We start from the raw sequence: 13139 nt of genomic DNA, 5'->3' as shown, positions 1-13139 counted from the left end.
AGTCCAAGTTCATATGTTAGAGTGGGAGGCAGAGAAATGTGTTAAAATGAGAGGAACTGGGCATTCCCAGTGCACATTAAGAGTGGTAACTGAAACCGTGGGTAATCATTAAATCCATTTCACCAGCCTTCACTAATCACATCTACAAAAGACTTGCATGTCCTCTACTTGACATGGGGCCCTCAACAAGATGTTAGCCCGAGCTGTTTTCCAGGAACTTGGAGTCAGCTGTGTCTAGTTTGAGCTGAACTGGTTAAGGCCCGACAGGATGACCGACCCAACCTTCCAAATGGGCACACATGAGCATCCTTGGTGACCTTTTGACATTCGAGGGCCCAAAACTCCACCCTCAGAGCATGTTAAGCACCTCCAGTTTGCACGTGCAGAGGCCTGTAGCTTAGTTACGCCTGCGCAGAAGGAGGATTAGGGCGCTTTTTCAATCATGTTTCTCCAGGCTCCCCACGCTCCCCACGCCTCAGACCACCTGCTGCTTTATTCCTCATCCCATAATACCCCTAGCCGCTTGCCTTCTGGGAGGCGGAGCTGATAGCCGCTTGCCTTCTGGGAGGCGGAGCTGAGGCTTGTTTTTCCGTTTGCTCGCTTGGCGGCCTTGTGAATAAACCCTCTCTGCTGCGAACCTCGGCACGTCAATGCTTTGGCTTCCTGTGCATGGCGCAAAACCAACCTGATGAGGTAACGTAATTACTCTTGGTTCTGCCACTGAGTGGATCCAAGACGACTATTTTCCATTATTTTGTCCTACCTCTCGTCCACACTTCCTCAACAGAATTGAGCAACTAAGTAAATATTCTGTTCTATGCTAGTGGCTAATGAAATGTATCATGGGCTTGGGCTTGAATTATTTCTTCTTCTTGGTAACTCGGTAACTTAGTTACTTTGTGTCAGGGGAACTAGAGAGGTATATTATGTACAGAGACAACAGTGTGAGATTTGGAGTCCGGGGACCTGAGTTTAAGTCCCCGTTAGCAAATGTGATAAGCAGCTGCTGCTGGTGTGTTTGTTATTGTTAATACTAACTGAATGCGCGACCTTGGGAGAATCATGTTCTAGATTTTAATTCCTCGTCCATTAAAAGACAGAAGTTCCTGCTCCTGAATTTACTGTTAAGTATCCTTCAAAAAAAAAAAAATGAAATGCTTAGAAAAGTTAAAATCACTATATAAATGATGCTGTTATTACCATTTAATTATTCCTAAACGTAATAGAATACTATTATAACTGTTTTTACGAATAGTTCATTGATTTCACGTGTTTTTTCCAAAGAGGCTTTGTGGTGGCTTCAAAGAGAATAATAAAATAGAAATAGAAAAAATATCAGGACCAAAGGAAAAAGGAGAACATAAAGGTTAGCAGACTGTAGCTTTGCTCATAGAAGAGGACATACAGACACATAGGCATCACTTCCATTAAGCCCTTCAGTGTTCTTTAAACAGCTGCCACCTGAAGAGATGTCCGTCCTATAGCACTTTTTTTTTTTTTTTTTGCGGTACGCGGGCCTCTCACTGTTGCGGCCTCTCCCGTTGCGGAGCACAGGCTCCGGACGCACAGGCTCAGCGCCCATGGCTCACGGGCCTAGTCGCTGCGCGGCAGGTGGGATCCTCCCGGACCGGGGCACAAACCCGTGTCCCCTGCATCTGCAGGCGGACTCTCAACCACTGCGCCACCAGGGGAGCCCTCTAGCACTTTTAAAAATTGTTTTTAGTTGCTTAAATAAGGGCACTTGATTAGTACTGGGGAGAACTCTGCTATACACCCAGACTGGGGGGGGGGACGGGGGCGGAGTCTCATGGCTTTGGTTTTTTCTCCACGCTCTTTTATGTCTCACGGTGGAGGCACGGTGTTAGATGACATTCTAATGAATGCACAATCAAAATCACATTTTCAAAAGTCTTTAAGAGACAAGGAGAATACATGAGGATATCTGTTCGAAAAATCTGCTAGGAGGATGCACAGTGGGGAGCATATCAACTCAATTTTGTGTACATTTACATAAATTAGAGGTTAGTAAAAGGGAGCTAGGGGTGGGGGAGGGGTTCATGCCGAGCTTACTTCTTCAAATAGGACATTCTGTGACTGGTGACAGCCAATTAAAAACGGATGACACTAATACCTTGTCTTTAGCACAAGATAATTAGACTGAATCTCTAGGATATATACCCACAGCTCATCGAAGCTCAGCTTTCACTCTCCTAGCAGAAAGAAATGAAAATAGCATGAAGTTTAGACAGAAGCAAAGATAATAATTTGAGATTGAAATGGTAGGAGATACTTTGAAAATGAAGTGAAAGCGGATTGACTATTAAGTGAAGAGAAAAAAAGCATTATGGCCTGAATATTTGTGTCCCTGCAAACTCACATGTTGAGATACTAACCCACAGGTGATGCTATTTGGAGGGAGGTGGGGTCTTTGGGAGGTGATCTGGTCATGAGGGTGGAGTCCTCATGAATGGGACTAGTGTCCTTATAGAAGACTCTAGAAAGAGCTCTCACCCCCTCTGACATGGTAAACCAGGGAGTGGACCCTCACCAGACACTGAATCTGCCAGCATCGTGATCTTGGACTTCCCAGCCTCCAGAACTGTGAGGAATACATTTCTGTTCAAAGCCAGTCAGTGTATGGTATTTTGGCTAAAGCAGCCTGAAGGAACTAAGACAGAAGGGAATGAGAAATGAGAAGAAAGACCCAGGATTTAGGATGGATTAAATGAAGAAAAAGGTTCAGTGTCTTTAGTGGGGGTTCAGACAGACAGACATGGACTGGGACTCTGCTTCACTCTGCTTCCCACCCGGGTTTGACAGTCTTTAGTTAAATACTTGGAGGGCTGGACTTTTGAGTTACTTATTTCTGATCTGTAAGTGGAAAATCTCCCATGAGCCTTAGTGTGATGTCAATGACCCTCTTGGTAATAAGACCAAATGATGGATTAGGATAACATCTGAAGACACTTACCATTAACAGAAGAGAAGGAAAAAAGTAGATTAGAAGAAGGTGGGAAGAAAAGGAAAACATGAAAGTAGGAGGAGAGCATTTCACCTGATATACCCTTGTGCTATAGGGAAGTGGCTCTCAAACTTAGAGCATGTAATTCTGTTTGTCAGTAGGGACCTTAGAACTTGCATTTCTAACGAATTCCCAGATGATATTGATGGAGCTGATCTGGAGACAAATATCCACTACTATCAGGGTTTAAATTTACCCTGTTTTGAGGAATGAGAGTGTTACTGTTTCTGGTGTAGACTCCAGCTTTTTCCAGTTTGTTGACCACATTGAAAATGAACTTTAGGCAAAAGACTTTAAACTACAAGCTGAGAGTCTCGAAGACAAACTGGGAGTATTAGCCATTGTCGTACATCTACACAGAGGCTGAGCAATCGTTAGAAGGGATAACTGCCCTGCTCTGTGGCAGGGCTGTTCACAGTAATAAGTTTGTGTGTTGCCTAGTACAAGTGACTTCTCATGTGTTGCCTAATAGAGTGGTATGTGTGGGGACATAAAACAATTGTGACATGAGTTCCACAATGACTTTCCACATTCCTTTGTAGAAAGCCTAAGTCTCCTGTCACAATTATAAGCAGTCTTCTCTCCATCCTGGTACAGCAATAGAATTAGTTGTGAATGCCTTCTGCTGCAAGAAATACAAATCCTGACCAACAGTGGACTAATAAAAAGACCTTTATTTTTGTCTCATAATGAGAAGTCTGGAAGTAGGTGCCTGCTGGGGTTGGTTCAGTGGCTCAGTGGTGTCAGAGTTATTTTCTGGGCAGTTCTCGGGACCTTTGACTTTGTGGTAGCACCCCCTTTCAATGCAGGAAGGATAAAGGGGGTGGCACCAGCCATAGTTGATTCTTTCATTCAGAAAAACAATCCTTTCCAGATTCTAGAAGACTTTCCTTTACATTTCACTGGCCAGAACAGTGCAGGTGCAGCATTTAGCTCCTTTAGCCTCTATAGGGAGGTGGGCAAAGAAAATGAAATTGATGGGAGTACGTTGGTCAATATATGGTGTCTGCCAGAGAAACAGACTCAAATCTCCTCTTCATGTTGAAATTCACTCATCAGAGATGAGCTTGTCTTTCGGTCTCTCCGGGAAAGCCTGTCCTGTCCAATCAAACTCTTGCCCCATGATGTGGCAGTGCCCTGGCAAAACATGGCAAATCACGTTGGTCCCCCGCACAGCACTGCAGCCTCCCAGGCAGCCTTGGGCGCCTAATGGCCAGGGCACACTGGGCTTCTCCAAGGAGTAGATGTTGCCTAAGGCCACTCTGCTCCTCTCTTAGGGATTCGTTTCCCCTCCTAGTACAAGCTCATGTAATCCTTATCTGTGTTTGAACATTCTTTTTTCCTACGGAGGGACTCTTTTTTTCTTTTTTGCAAGTGGTGCAGCCAGTTTATTTTATTTTTTACATCTTTATTGGAGTATAATTGCTTTACAATGTTGTACCAGTCTCTGCTGTACTAGAAAATGAATCAGCCACATGCATGCGTACATCCCCATATCCCCTCCCTCCTGAGCTCCCTCCCACCCTCCCTATCCCACCCCTCTAGGTCTTCACAAAGCATCGAGCTGATCTCCCTGTGCTATGCAGCAGCCTGCCACCAGCCATCCATTTTACACTTCGTAGTGTACATATGTCAACGCTACTCTCTCACTTCGGGAGGGACTAATTTGACATGTGAGTGAACCTCACCAAATTCCTTTGAATTCCTTTCAAATTAGTTTCACCCATAGGAAGACACACGTGGTGATCCTGATTTTCTCCAGCAGCTGTTTGAAAGTGCTCCTGGATGACTCCACCAGCAGCTGAAAAACGAGGTCATTACAGCCTCTGCCTTGGAGAGGCCATGCGTTACACAAAGGAGCGCTAAACAAAGAGCCCAGTGGTTCTCCAATGCTTCACTGATACCGCTGTTGTGAAATCAGTTTATCTGACGCACACAAGAACCAGGCCTCCACAGACAACACAAGCCTGTGTTAAAGAAGAAGCCTATATGGAAAAGTGCACAGTTTCATACTTAGTTATTAGGGGCTTAGCTTTCCTTTGTATCAGTGAATTGGAATCCACGCTAACTTATGTCTCTTCCACGTGGAGTTCTCACCACCTGACCTCTCGTTCTCAGAGGAGTGAGCGTATTTCCAACAGCCTGGGTATGGTTAGAGAAGATTCCTCACTTTGGGGAGGATAGCAGCTTTATCCATTATGGTTCTGTGTTACCCCAAGAGCCAGAACAATAGCAGAATTCTCCCAACTGTAAATCCCTGGTCTTGCCTTTGGATAGGTGCCTCTGGAAGTCATCTTGTTCAGAAAATATTTGTTTGGAACCTTTTTCTATTACAGCAGTCTAGAACATATGAGAGACATAATTTTAAAAAAAAACAACAAAAACATGCTGTCAAGGAACTGATAATCTCCAGGAACTGATGATCTAGGTGGGGAGGTAGGACGTAGATTCTGGAGCGATGTTGACAAATGAATTGGGAGTGGGTGTGTGGGGGAGATAAGAGCAAGTCGCGGCTCAAATGTTCTTACTGAGATTTAGCAGGTGTTCTTAAGTGGACTTTTTCCACTTGCTATGTGCCCTTAGGACAATTTCCAGGAATGAAATTTTCAGCAGCTGAATGGTTGTATCCGTGGCGAGAAGCTCCATGGTCCTCACACCACCATTCTGGACATTGATCCATTTACATATATTTTTAATTCTAAGAGTATCTTTCTAGTCTTTTATACTGACTAAATTAGATAAATGTTATGGCAATTAATACGCAAACACCACCAACATTCCCCTTTCTCATTTTCAACAAAGGTAACTCATAATCCGCTTTACATTGTCAAACACTTATTTTAACGGTCTTTGCCTAAGTTTTAGTTGCTGTTGAAACATAGGAACTATCAATAAAAAAAGTGCAGTCTGATGGAGAAGGCCCTATAAATGCCGACTGCTTATGTCCGAGGTGCCTTTTGTATTGGTGGGCATGTCTTCACTTCTGTACAGTATATAGAGGCGGTGTAATATTTGAGTACACGTGTGCTGAAATTTGCGCTACCTGGGCTGCCTGGGTTTGAATCGCCACTCCACCACTCACTAGTTGTGACCTCGGAAGAAAGAAACAAGCTTGCCAAGGAGAGAGTTGGACTTTCCAAGATCCTGTGTTCATGATGATTTTTAATGATTACATAGGTTTATCTGCTTTATAAAAAATGTTATGTGACGTGTAAATAAATTAATTACCTGACCTTAAAGATGCTGAAGCTGTTCAGAAATTCTTCCTTGAAGAAATACAACTTGGTGAAGAGTTACTAGCTCAAGGTGAATATGAGAAGCGTGTGGACCATCAGACAAAGGCAACTGCTTGTGTGTGGACAGCCACAGCAGCTACTGCAAGTGTTGCAGCAAACTCTTCCACCACCAGTGTTCCAGATGCTTCTGACTAAGCTCCCAACAATTAGTCGGAGAATTGTAAGTGCTCAGAGCTTGGCTAAAGATGATGTGGAATGAGAAACAAATGTCAACATAATAATCTCAATTTAAAAATATTTTTAAAATCTTAAAAAAATGTGGAGTCTTATTTTTGAGCTGATTTTGAAGCAGGTGAATGACATAAATGAAAGCAACATATTTGATTATAGTTCTTGGGACAATTTCATATCTGAAATCAGTTTCATTAAATGTAATGATGCAATGAATCTTCTACCCACCTCTGCAGCATGAGATTTCCCAAAGAGAATTTAGTTGCAACCGATAGATGTGTTGCAGCCAACGCCCAAGCAGGACTTGGATCACCTGGGACGTGGCAATGATTAGTCCTAATAATCTGGCAGCTGTAATGTTATTTAATATGTCAACTCTGTGAGCTCATGTAGGTTCGACTGATGACTCTGATCAGGAGTGAGACGAACGCACTCAACTTTTATTGTTTGGAGAGAGTGCACAGGGTTGGTGCCAGGTAGAATACAGCAAAATGCCAAGTTCATGTCTTGTATTACATCTGTGCTCTACAGGCTGGTATCCGTCCCCTAAACACTCCTGCTTCATGAGACTCTTGCCATTCACAGGAGCAGGCCTAAATTGAGAGAGCTAGATTGTAGAGGTTTTAGGCAACTTTTTGGTTACTGCAGAAAGAATGGGATCAGATTAACAGTTACATATTAACAGCACAGTGTGTCACACTCACTCTCTCTGGACAGTCTCTCTAATGAAATACAATTGGTGTTTGAAAACAACATAGTAATTCTTGGGTTAAGATCTGGCAACGCCATTTCATTCTTGACAGTTGAGCCCGTGTAGCTTTCATAATAAGACCATTGGCTCCGTACATAAAGGAGGTGGAGAAACGTTCGATAATGGCCACTTCTTTTCAGTCTTCATTCTTTTGCAGCTTTACATCTAACTCGCATATTCAGAGTTTCAAAAGAAGCCCACCTTTCCTGCATGTAGTAGCCTACTTTGACTAAACATCTGAGAACTGTTAATAGAACTGGGTGTTGAAGTCTGTTTGCCTTTGCTGAGAAAAGCACCATCACTCACTGCCCCTTGGTGACCTCAATCCCTATTTCAGTGCCTATGTGGACAGTTTCATGTAGTTTTCTGTTACCGACATCACTGCTCTGCTCCTCTCTGATGTTGAGAAGACCATTAGCATTTCCATATCTTTCTTTAAAGTCATATACTGATAGCCTGGCGTATTCAATTTTCAATTAAATGAGGAGGCTGGGATAGCTGGCTCACTGGGTCTTAGAGTTTTGCAACCCATAACTTTAACTTTCAGAGTTTATATTCTTCCCACCCAGGCACTTTCCAAGGAGCGAGGACAGAGTGGACCAATCTTTATTGCTCCTCTTTGTTTGGGAACATCAATCCCTGCATCTATCATAACTAAAGTCTAGTTTGCCACGTCTGCCAGGAGGCGTAGCAGGTGTGCATGGGAATAGAATGACAGGACATCTGTCTTCCTGGGAGACCAGGCTCTCTACTCCGGTCTTCCATTAAGCTGTAATACAGGAGAGAATGCTATGTGTCACTATAAAGGTTCTTACTGTCTTGCAAGTTCAGAGGTTACTTTTAACCAGGAGAATGAGGGAAAGTTTCACAGAGCAACATTTAATTTGTGTGATCACCTTGAGTGATCAGTGGGATTTTGACATTATGAGATGCAGCAAAAAGAATTTGAGAGGTGATAAATGTCACAAAAACAAGGGATGGAGAAAGTGTGGAGTTGGAGAGTAAAAGTGGCCTGTTTTGTTTAGCCACAGTGGATTGAGTTCAGAACGTTAAGGAATTGATACTTAATTCTGAGGAATAATTGGAGGATTTGAGGGAGAGAATGTGATGAGTTCCCGGGGCTTTCCAACACCTTACAGCTTTTGTTTCTAGGCCACGTCTTGTGAACTATTTCAGAGTTTCGATTCCTTCTTTGAATTTCAAATTCAGATTTCATTGCTGCCTATATTACTTGGGGCAATTGTGGAGCATGGACCAAAGTCCTGGGGCTTGGGTTCTGTCAGCCCTTGTCTGGTATCTTGGCTGTCACTATCAGATGCTCTGATTGTCCTGGGTTATGCTGGTTGACACAGTTAGTGGGCCCAGTGCAATCCAGGTAGTGGATTGCAATACACGCACGTGTGCACACACACAAACCCTCACACAGTCACACTCCACACACATATTCTTTAGTTTCACCTGCTTTAAACTTTCAATGGAATCATAATCCATGTTCTCTTCTGTGATTTGCATCTTTTACTCAGTGTTCAGTTTTTGAGACCCTCTCACTGTCTGGTTGTTGCTGTGTTTCCATTGTTTCATTTGTTTTCATTGCTTCATAATTTTTCTTTGTTTATACCACGGTTTATCCTTTCTATTGCTTCTAGTTTTGGGATTTTGAAAAATGCTGAAATACATATTCATGAACTAATCTTCTGATACACATATGCAAATGTTTCTTTAAGGTCTTTTTTCCAGGAGTGTAATTGTTGGATTAAAAGGATGCACATGCCACATTTTTCTAAGCAATTGCAAGTAGATGAGAGTTCCTTTTGCGCCATGTCCTGTTGTTTGACTTTTAAATTTCTGCTAAACACGTGGGTGTGAAATTCTATCTTGCTATAGCTTTATCTGGTATCCCCCCCAACCCAATACCAATCAGCTTGAGCATCTTCTTTTGTTTTGTTTTGGGGCCATTCTTGTTTTCTCTACTGATCAGCAAGAAAGGTGTTTTAAAAAGTCCCATTGTTATGGTGGAATTTTCTATTTCTTCTTGTAGTATTGGCAATTTTTGCTTTATATATTTGGAAATAATTTTATTAGGTGCATGCAAACATAGGATTACTGTAAATCCTGGTGATTTAAAACTTTCGTCACTACCTTTACCTTTTGTAATTTTAACTTTGTTCATTTTGCATGATATTGCCTCACCAACTTTGTTAGTACTTATCTTTTGCTACTATTAACTTTGAATTTTTCTGTATGTTCATATTTTAGATTATACATGTACAGATACACACATGCATGCTGTATTTTTAATACCCATTTTTATAACTTTTGTCTTAACTGTAGAAATTAGTCTACTGACATTGAATGTAATGATGGACATATTTGGTTTAGATCTAACATTTTGTACTGTTGTCCAATTTGTTCTGTTTTTCTTTCTATAATTTTATATATTATACATCCTTAACTTTTACATGTATTTATATATTTATACATTTCCCCCTAAATATGTTTCCTGGGCTATGTTCTCTACTTCCTTTTTTTGGGGGTTGATTATGTCTTTTATCACCTTACTTTCCTTCTTCACTAGCTTAGAATTTCTACAGTCTGTTTGTTTTACTGATTTCCATACAGATTTCAACATGATTTCCTGATTTATAAAATTCTGTTAATCAAAACCTTAACCCTCCTCCAGAACAATACAAGGTTTATACAACATTGTAACTCAATTTATTCCCCTCTCATTTATATGCTCCTTTATTATATATTTAAATTCTATATTAAGAGAATCCTAAAAGGCTTTGTAATTAGTGCTTTATATCATGTTCATCTAGATCTGTGTCCATATTTAACACTGTCTTTGCTCTTCATTACTTCTAGCATCTTATACCTTTTTATTTGGGATAATTTTCCATCTGTTTAGAAATCCTTTAGAATTTAGTGCAGGTTTGCAGAAGCAAATTCCGTTTTTATTCTTCTTGAAATGTACCTATTTTGTCTTCAATATTGGAACGTTTCATCAGTGGTTAAAGAATTCTAGAACTGTAGTTTTTTGCTCTTTTTTTTTCCTAGCACATCGAACATATTTGGTTTCTAGCTTTTAGTTGTAGCTGTTTACCGTCAAGGTGATCTATTTTATCTCCTTAGCTGAATTTAAGATCTCCTGATCATTGGTGTCCTGTAGTTTTCCACAGTGATGTATCTAATTGTGTAGATTTGTATGTAATGTACTTAATATATTTATAAATATAAAAATATTTACATACATTTTTTCTTTAACATGCTTGGTATTGGACTTTCTGGATCTAATGTTGGGAGACTTTAAAAAATTCTAGAAAATTCTCATCCATTATCTGTTTTAATATTCTTCTAAATTCTTCCTATTTTATTTTTCTGGAACTTCCATTAGATGCATACTATATTTTTCCATCTTTTTTCCATTTCCTTAATCTCTTTTGCCAAATAATATTCCTGTCTTTGTCTTTCATGCCGTGTTCTGAATAATTCATTTGGATTCATCTTTCAGTTCATTGTTTCTCTCTGGCAGTGTCTAGTAGGCTGAAACCATCCCTTGAGTGTCACATTTTAATGATACTTTCATTTCTAGAAATTCTGTTATTTTCATATGTATTTTGCCATTCCTTATAATTTCCTGGCTCATATTTTTAACTTCCCATTTATTTCTGTACACATATTGTAATAGTTATTTAATATTCTGTGTAGAATAGTAGTATTCTGATAATTTCAAAACCTCAAACTCTTTGCAGGTCTGATCCTAACATTTGTTGTTGTTGCTGGTTGTTTTTTTTTTTTTTTTAATTTTTATTGGAGTACAGTTGATTTACAATATTGTGTCAGATTCAGGTGTACAGCAAAGTGAATCAGTTATACACATACATATATCTACTCTTGTTTTAGATTCTTTTTCCACCATATAGGCAATTACAGAGTATTGAGTAGAGTTCCTTGTGTTATACATGAGGTCCTTATCAGTTATCTATTTTATACATAGTAGTGTGTATATGTCAATCCCAATCTCCCAATTTATCTTTCCTCCCCTTTCCCCCGATAACCATAAGTTTGTTTTTAACATTTGTAACACTATTTCTATTTTATAGATAAGTTCATTTGTACCCTTTTTTTAGATTCCACATATAAGTGATATCTTATACTATTTGTCTTTCTCTGTCTGACTTATTTCACTCAGTATGACAATCTGTATGTCCATCCATGTTGCTGCAAATGGCATTATTTCATTCTTTATTATGGCTGAGTAATGTTCCATTGTATATATGTACCACATCTTCTTTATCCATTCCTCCATTGGTGAACATTTAGGTTGCTTCCATGTCCTGGCTATTGTAAATAGTGCTGCAGTGAACATTGGGGTGCATGTATGTTTTTGAATTATGGTTTTCTCCAGATATATGTAAATTTACATTCTCACCAACAGTGTAGGAGAGTTCACTTTGCTCCACACCCTCTCCAGCATTTATTGCTTGTAGACTTTTTAATGATGGCCATTCTGACCAGTGTGTGGTGATGCCTCATTGTAGTTTTGATTTGCATTTCTCTGAAAGTTGAGCATATTTTCATGTGCTTGTTAGCCATCTCTATGTCTTCTCTGGGGAAATGTCTATTCAGGTCTTATGCCCATTTTCTGATTTTTTTTTTATATTGAGTTGTATAAGCTGTTTGTATATTTTGGAGATTAATCCCTTGTCAGTTGCGTCGTTTGCAAGTATTTTCTCCCATTCTGAGGGTTCTCTCTTTGTTTATGGTTTCCTTTGCTATGTAAAAGCTTTTAAGTTTAATTAGGTCCCATTTGATTATTTATTTTCATGACTCTAGGAGGTGAATTGAAAAAGATCTTGCTGCAATTTTATGTGAAAGAGTGTTCTGCCTGTTTTCCTCTAAGAGTGTTATAGAATCCAGCCTTAATTTAGGTCTTTAATCCATTCTGAGTTTATTTTTGTGTATGGTGTTAGGTAATGTTCTAATTTCATTCTTTTACATGCAGCTGTTCAGTTTTCCCAGCACTGCTTATTGAAGAGGCTGTCTTCTCTCCATTCTATATTCTTGCCTCCTTTGTCATAGATTAGGTGACCATCTAACATTTGTTATTTTTCAATTTTTGCCTACAGTGTTGTTTCCTTGTATGTTTTGTAATTTTTGACTTGAGCTGCTAATATTGGTTTTATCTAAGGGAATATTCTTTAGGTCTCCAGAGATAATTTGTGTTTGCGTCTGCTAGTTACATTTAGGTAAGTGCCAATGCAGAATCACTGTGAATTCTCAACTGAGTTTTTGTGGATCACACAGGTTGCATGATTTGGCTTGCTAACATCTATGAAGTCTGGATTGTGGTTACAAGTTCTCAGGGAAACCCTTTCCCTGTTTTCCAGTGCCAAGATTGAGACTTGTGTTTTTATTGCCTGAGGTATCTCTTTATTCCCCCTTACATTGGGGGTAAAACCCATTGTAATTTCAGGTTTACGGAGGAGAATCTCTTATAAGGTTCCTTACCTTGCACTTGCTTTGCCTTATCCCTTAAAACTTATGCAGACTTCAGAGCAGAAAAACGAGGGCTTCAGGTCCAGCAGAAACCCTTTTGCAAAGCCAACTTAGGCATTCACCTCTTTAACTTCTCACTTTCATTTTGTTTTAGTCTTCTGCTTATTCTTTTTTTTTTTTGTTGCTATTTCTTATTTTTGAAAGAAAAATAAAGAAGCACATGGCTTCCATCTGATAACTGGCCCCATCTATCTTTTAGATGGCTGACACTAAATCAAACCAAACCTGCAGTTATTTATTTCTTTTTTAAACATCTTTATTGGAGTATAATTGCTTAACAGTGTTGTGTTAGTTTCTGCTGTATAGCAATGTGAATCAGCTATATGTATACATATATTCC

General features: G+C 39.8%; 1 long non-coding RNA gene across 1 annotated transcript in view; it reads left to right on the top strand.

Annotated features, from left to right (window-relative positions):
• The first annotated feature begins 607 nt into the window (after window positions 1-607).
• LOC307182978 overlaps window positions 608-13139 on the top strand; it is a 93659-nt gene continuing 81127 nt past the window's right edge. The window contains exon 1 of the long non-coding RNA XR_013827326.1: window positions 608-693. This is a non-coding gene — a long non-coding RNA (uncharacterized lncRNA). The remainder of the gene's footprint in view (window positions 694-13139) is intronic.

Source organism: Stenella coeruleoalba (genome assembly GCF_951394435.1).
Source record: "Stenella coeruleoalba genome assembly, chromosome: 2".
NCBI classification, from domain to species: Eukaryota; Metazoa; Chordata; class Mammalia; order Artiodactyla; family Delphinidae; genus Stenella; species Stenella coeruleoalba.
The sequence above is the reverse complement of the archived record's forward strand: the minus strand, read 5'-3'. Positions and strand labels throughout refer to the sequence as shown.